Raw genomic sequence first — 7575 nt, forward strand, 5'->3', positions numbered from 1 at the left:
TAACCAGGGTTCGATCATCCCTTTCTCTCTCCCTCTCTCCCCCCTCCCCAGCCCACAGTGTGCCATTACTTTATGTGCATGCTGAAGGAGAAAGGCTTGCTGATGCGCTGCTACACACAGGTACTGTGCAATACTGTACAATACTATACACTATACAGTATACAACACTATACAGTATACAGTATACAACACTATACACTGTACACTATACAATATACAAAATGATAGACTATACAATATAGTGCAATACTGTACACTATACAACACTATTGGGAGTGAGAAATCTGCATTGTCTGACTGTGCAACACTGTTCACTGCAATACTGTACACTGTATAATTAAATACTGCTTCTCTGTGATTGGCTGACCCGATTGGCTCTCAGAACATTGACACCCTGGAGCGCATGGCCGGGCTGGAGGAAAAGGACCTGATTGAAGCCCACGGCACCTTCCACACCTCGCACTGCCTCAACGTCCTGTGCAGAAAGGAGTACGGGCTGCCCTGGATGAAAGGTCAGGGGTCAGAGGGCAGGGGGTAGTAAACACATGGAACCTGTTCTGGCTGCAGTTTTGATTTCTTGGTGATTGTTTGCGTTGTTGATAAAGCAATTCACGATTTTAATTCCCTTTTACTCAATTGCAACACATCATTGATCAAAGTTGCAATCCGGAGTATTCTGTTACAATGAGCTTCTCACCACTGTGGAGACACGTTACTTCAGTTATTCGGTCGCTGTTAGTCAGTCAATTAAAATGGCTTCAAATGAAAGCAGCTGAACACGCACAACAATTACTGAGTCTCTAAAATATCCATTCCGATTCCTTCCTTGAGAGTGATGAGAGTGACTGTGGTGATTGAGAGTGATGAGAGTGACTGTTGATTGAGAGTGATGGGAGTGACTGTGGTGATTGAGAGTGATGAGAGTGACTGTGGTGATTGAGAGTGATGAGAGTGACTGTGGTGATTGAGAGTGATGAGAGTGACTGTGGTGATTGAGAGTGATGAGAGTGACTGTGGTGATTGAGAGTGATGAGAGTGACTGGTGATTGAGAGTGATGAGAGTGACTGTGGTGATTGAGAGTGATGAGAGTGACTGTGGTGATTGAGAGTGATGAGAGTGACTGTGGTGATTGAGAGTGATGAGAGTGACTGTGGTGATTGAGAGTGATGAGAGTGACTGTGGTGATTGAGAGTGATGAGAGTGACTGTGGTGATTGAGAGTGATGAGAGTGACTGGTGATTGAGAGTGATGGGAGTGACTGTGGTGATTGAGAGTGATGAGAGTGACTGTGGTGATTGAGAGTGACTGTGGTGATTGAGAGTGATGAGAGTGACTGTGTTGATTGAGAGTGATGAGAGTGACTTTGTTGATTGAGAGTGATGAGAGTGACTGTGGTGATTGAGAGTGATGAGAGTGACTGTGTTGATTGAGAGTGATGAGAGTGACTGTGTTGATTGAGAGTGACTGTGGTGATTGAGAGTGACTGTGGTGATTGAGAGTGATGAGAGTGACTGTGTTGATTGAGAGTGATGAGAGTGACTGTTGATTGAGAGTGATGGGAGTGACTGTGGTGATTGAGAGTGATGAGAGTGACTGTGGTGATTGAGAGTGATGAGAGTGACTGTGGTGATTGAGAGTGATGAGAGTGACTGTGGTGATTGAGAGTGATGAGAGTGACTGTGGTGATTGAGAGTGATGAGAGTGACTGGTGATTGAGAGTGATGAGAGTGACTGTGGTGATTGAGAGTGATGAGAGTGACTGTGGTGATTGAGAGTGATGAGAGTGACTGTGGTGATTGAGAGTGATGAGAGTGACTGTGGTGATTGAGAGTGATGAGAGTGACTGTGTTGATTGAGAGTGATGAGAGTGACTGTGGTGATTGAGAGTGACTGTGTTGATTGAGAGTGATGAGAGTGACTGTTGATTGAGAGTGATGAGAGTGACTGTTGATTGAGAGTGATGAGAGTGACTGTGTTGATTGAGAGTGATGAGAGTGACTGTGTTGATTGAGAGTGATGAGAGTGACTGTGGTGATTGAGAGTGATGAGAGTGACTGTGGTGATTGAGAGTGATGAGAGTGACTGTGGTGATTGAGAGTGATGAGAGTGACTGTTGATTGAGAGTGATGAGAGTGACTGTGTTGATTGAGAGTGATGAGAGTGACTGTGTTGATTGAGAGTGATGAGAGTGACTGTGGTGATTGAGAGTGATGAGAGTGACTGTGTTGGTCTCTCATGTTACAGAAAAGATCTTCTCAGAGGAAATTCCCAAGTGTGAAAAATGCAACACCCTCGTGAAGCCAGGTGAGGAAACGACTTCAAATAATAATAATAATCAGGGTGCGATTTGATTGGCGGGGGGGGGGGGGGGGGTTGAATTTCCCTGGCTCTGCTTTTTTATCCCTGGGACTGCACTTTCAGTTGTCATCCATGTTGTTTTTTTAAACAGCCCCAGAGCCACGGGAACTTTTACCCACGAGTGACCCGCTGAGCAGAGCTGTTAACTGAGATGAAGCTGTTAAATGCGTGTGCTGTATTTGTTGTTGTTAATCTCTGTGTAGTTATCAATGAGGTCGTGTGCAACAATGCAAATAGTTTGAACATTATTTCAGTTGCTGTAAGCGTCACTAGTTTTTGTTATTGCCTTTTGATATCGTATCCATAAAAATAATAATAACTGCGTTTATCCTGCGCGAGGGCAGATTTGGCAATGTGTGATCCCTATAAGATTGTTCAGCAGTTGATTCGGTATAAATAAGTTAACTGTTTAAATTGTGCGCTACAGATGTGTCAAGGCATGCCAGGGGGCTCTGTTGTTTGTCAATTAAATCCCCCCCCCCCCCCCCCCCGGAAATTTGACACATTGCACCCTGATGATAATAATAATAATAATAATAATAATTATTATAATAATAATAATAATAATAATAATACTGTAAATACTACTATTAACAGTAATAATGCTTTCTCTCTCTGCAGACATCGTGTTTTTCGGGGAGAGTCTTCCCTCTCGCTTCTCCTCCTCCATGCTCTCGGTGAGATTCACAAACATTTCATTTCAGCAAATGTTTTCTTTTTTGGTTCCTCGTTGATTCCTCCTTGATTTCTCGTTGATTCCTCGTTGTTTTCTCGTTGATTCCTCGTTGGTTCCTCGTTGATTTCTCTTTGATTCCTCGTTTGTTTTCTCGTTGGTTCCTCATTGGTTCCTCATTGGTTCCTCGTTGGTTCCTCGTTGGTTCCTCGTTGATTCCTCGTTGGTTCCTCGTTGGTTCCTCGTTGGTTCCTCGTTGGTTCCTCGTTGATTCCTCGTTGATTCCTCGTTGGTTCCTCGTTGTTTTCTCATTGATTCCTCGTTGTTTTCTCGTTGGTTCCTCGTTGTTTTCTCGTTGATTCTTTGTTGATTTCTCGTTGATTCCTCATTGATTTCCCGTTGATTCCTCCTTGATTTCTCTGCTCAGGATTTCCCACGGTGTGACCTGCTGATCATCATGGGGACGTCTCTCTCCGTGCAACCCTTCGCATCCCTCATCAGGAAGTAGGTCTCTGAGTGTCTGTGTGTCTGTGTCTGTCTCTGTGTGTGTCTGTCTGTGTTTGTCTGTCTGTCTGTCTGTGTCTATCAGACTGTCTGTGTGTGTCTGTTACTGTCTGTGTGTGTGTGTGTGTATCTGTGTGTGCGTCCGTCAGTGTGTCTGTCTATCTGCTCAGTTCCAGATTAGCTTTATTTTAACATTTCTCCTCTCTCCCCCTCTTTTCACCCTCTCTCCCTCCCCCTCTCTCTCTCTGTCTCTCTCAGGGTCCCTCGCAAGACTCCTCGCTTGCTGATTAACAGAGAGAAGTCGGGTGAGGTGAGGAGAGAGTGCAGGGCGTGGATACTCTTGTTCTGCCTGCATTGTGTAACAAACCCTGCTTCCAGCTTCTATACTGATACAGGGAGGGAAATAAGACTCCTGTTGCACAGCAGTGTCACCCAGTCCAGGTTTTACTACCGGCTTGATCAGCCCCAGTGTGTCTAGCTAACAAGCTCAGGTGTGTCTTATTATTAAACTCACAGTGAAACCAGGAATGGATCACGCTGCTGTGCAGCGGGAGTCTTATTTCCATGCCCGAGCCTATGGTATCAAACAGTTATTATCTACAGAATGTGGTACAGGGCTGTAATAATACAGTTTAATTTATTTAACCCTTTCTCCTCTCCTCTCTCCCAGACCGATTCTGAGATGAGTTTCATGGGAACAGAAGGAATGGACTTTGACTCGGAGAAAGCATACAGGTACACACAGAGTGTGTGTGTGTGTGTGTGTGTCACCTCCAATTATCTCCCCCCTGTGTGTGTGTGTCACCGCTAACCCTGTCCCCTCTTCCCCTCTCTCAGGGATGTAGTGTTCCTGGGCCCTGTGTGTCACCTCTAACCCTGTCCCCTCTTCCCCTCTCTCAGGGATGTAGTGTTCCTGGGCCCTGTGTGTCACCTCTAACCCTGTCCCCTCTTCCCCTCTCTCAGGGATGTAGTGTTCCTGGGCTCCTGTGTGTCACCTCTAACCCTGTCCCCTCTCCCCCTCTCTCAGGGATGTAGTGTTCGTGGGCCCTGTGTGTCACCTCTAACCCTGTCCCCTCTCCCCCTCTCTCAGGGATGTAGTGTTCCTGGGCTCCTGTGATGACGGCTGTCTGGCTCTCGCGGAGAAGCTCGGTTGGAAGGTGTTTATTATTATTATTGTTATTTATTTTTGTGTATTGATTTTGGCAGATGTCTTTATCCAAGGTACAGGACAGTACACGGTTACAATGCAAGATTCATATTGAAACACATCTCTAGAATACAATGTGAACAAGTTAGGATCACAGCGAGTTAGATCTACAGAGACAGATTAGCAGTGCAGTAGTGCAAGGACAGCGCATCAGCTGAGGATCCAGTAACGTGGTCCTGAGGTCAGGAGAGTCCAGCGCAGAGCAGGAGGGGCGGATCAGGAGATCTACAAGCGCAGTCTGAGCAGGGGGGTCTGGAGGAGGGGGCGGGAGGCAAGGAGACAGGGCAGTCCTGAGGTTCTCCGGAAGTGCTGTATTAAGAACATAAGAAAGTTTACAAACAAGAGGAGGCCCCATTCAGCCCATCTTGCTCGTTTGGTTGTTAGTAGCTGATTGATCCCAGAATCTCATCAAGCAGCTTCTTGAAGGATCCCAGGGTGTCGGCTTCAACAACATTACTGGGGAGTTGGTTCCAGACCCTCACAATTCTCTGTGTAAAAAAGTGCCTCCTATTTTCTGTTCTGAATGCCCCTTTATCTAATCTCCACTTGTGACCCCTGGTCCTTGTTTCTTTTTTCAGGTCAAAAAAGTCCCCTGGGTCGACATTGTCTATACCTTTTAGGATTTTGAATACTTGAATCAGATCACCGTGTAGTCTTCTTTGTTCAAGACTGAATAGATTCAATTATTTTAGCCTGTCTGCATACGACATGCCTTTTAAACCCGGGATAATTCTGTTTGCTCTTCTTTGCACTCTTTCTAGAGCAGCAATATCCTTTTTGTAACGAGGTGACCAGAACTGAACACAGTATTCTATTGAGGTCTTACTAATGCATTGTAACATTAACAGTTGTAACAGTTTTAACATTACTTCCCTTGATTTAAAAATTCAACACTTTTCACAATATATCCCTTTTTTATAGCTTCTTTTTCATAGCTTGATTCAGAACTATTATCTACAGTGTGTGTGTGTGTGTGTAGAGCATGTTTATGGAAGGGGGGTGTAAGGGAGTATATTATAACAACACTTTATAATTATTCCATCTCTCTCTCTCTCTCTCTCTCTCTCTCTCTCTCAGGACGAGTTGGTTGCCATGGTAACCCGCGAGCACGCCGCCATCGATGCTGCAGAGGGGGGCGGGGCCTCAGCCAGCGCGGCCAATCAAAGCAGCGGGGACGGGGAGAAGGGGGCGGTGCCAGAGCAGAAAGACAAGCCTGCCGAACAAACGGGTGCAAGAGAGAGGGAGAAGGAGGAGTGACCCGGAGACGCAGAGAGGAGCGATAGACTGACCCTCCCTCTCCCCATCCACCTTTCTGTTCTCACTCCTCTCATCCCTTTGATTCCCACCCTCTCTCTCTCTCTCTCTACCCCGTCTTGAAACGTTCCTTCTCTCCTTCTCTCTCCCCGCTCCTCCACTCTCCTCTCCTCTCCACTCCTCTCTCCTCTCCACTCCTCTCCACTCTTCCTCCTCTCCTCTCCACTCCTCTCTCCTCCTCTCCTCTCCACTCCTCCTCTCCTCTCCGCTCCTCCTCTCCTCTCCACTCCTCCTCTCCTCTCCATTCCACTCCTCCTCTCCTCTCCTCTCCACTCCTCTCCTCCTCTCTCCTCCTCTCTCCTCTCCTTTCTCCTCTCCTTTCTCCTCTCCTCTCCTCTCCTCTCTCCTCTCCTCTCCTCTCCTTTCTCCTCTCCTCTCCTCTCTCCTCTCCTCTCCTCCTCTTCTCCTCTCCTCTCCTCTCTTCTCTCCTCTCTCCATTTTATTTGTTAAGAATCTTGACTGGAGCAAAAACAGTGATCTGAGGGAAAAAACTACAGAAATAAAAGTTTTGAAATAAAAAACAACAACTCGGCTTTATGGTGCTTTTCTGATGCTTTGTTACACTGTGCTGTGCCTGGTTGTGCGTGCGTGTGTGTGTGTGTCAGTGCATGTGCATGCGTGTGTGTGTGTCAGTGCATGTGCATGCATGTGTGTGTGTGTCAGTGCATGTGCGTGTGTGTGTCAGTGCATGTGCGTGTGTGTCAGTGCATGTGCGTGCGTGTGTGTGTCTCAGTGTGTATGTCTCCGTGTGTGTGTGTCTCAGTCTCTGTGTGAGTCTCAGTGTATGTGTGTCTCAGTCTCTGTGTGAGTCTCAGTGTGTGTCTCTCTGTGTCTCAGTTTCTGTATGAGCCTCAGTGTGTGTGTGTGTGTCTCTCTGTATGAGTCTCAGTGTGTGTGTGTGTGCTTGTCTCTGTATGAGTCTCAGTATGTGTGTGTCTCTGTATGAGTCTCAGTGTGTGAGTGTGTCTCTGTATGAGTCTCAGTGTGTGTGTGTCTCTGTATGAGTCTCAGTGTGTGAGCGTGTCTCTCATTGAATGGCTGGCTCTGGTGTTTTGAAACCTGGCTTTGTTTTGTAATTCCGGTTGGCAGTGTGAAGCAACGACCCAACGACACGGCTGGGATTGCTGATAACAAACAAACCACAGAGAAACCCCCTAACCCTCTCCACAGTGCTGCTGCAGATTCCTCTCCATGCATTTCACATGCTTACACTGCATGAGTTTACCTGCTTTACCAGACCTCTCTGTGCTTTACAATGCTTCCCTATGCTTTACCACACCTCTCTGTGCTTTACAATGCATCCCTGTGCTTTACCAGACCTCTCTGTGCTTTACAATGCTCCCCTATGCTTTACCAGACCTCTCTGTGCTTTACAATGCTTGCCTATGCTTTACCAGACCTCTCTGTGCTTTACAATGCTTGCCTATGCTTTACCAGACCTCTCTGTGCTTTACAATGCTTCCCTATGCTTTACCACACCTCTCTGTGCTTTACAATGCTTCCTTATGGTTTACCAGA

The 7575-nt window shown here is 46.5% G+C and overlaps 1 pseudogene; it reads left to right on the plus strand.

The window, feature by feature from the left end:
• Positions 1-6583, plus strand: part of LOC131735446 (NAD-dependent protein deacetylase sirtuin-2-like) — an 11291-nt pseudogene extending 4708 nt beyond the window's left edge.
• Positions 6584-7575: the final 992 nt, after the last annotated feature.

The sequence above is a fragment of the Acipenser ruthenus genome, unplaced genomic scaffold, assembly GCF_902713425.1.
Source record: "Acipenser ruthenus unplaced genomic scaffold, fAciRut3.2 maternal haplotype, whole genome shotgun sequence".
In the NCBI taxonomy this organism is placed as follows: domain Eukaryota; kingdom Metazoa; phylum Chordata; class Actinopteri; order Acipenseriformes; family Acipenseridae; genus Acipenser; species Acipenser ruthenus.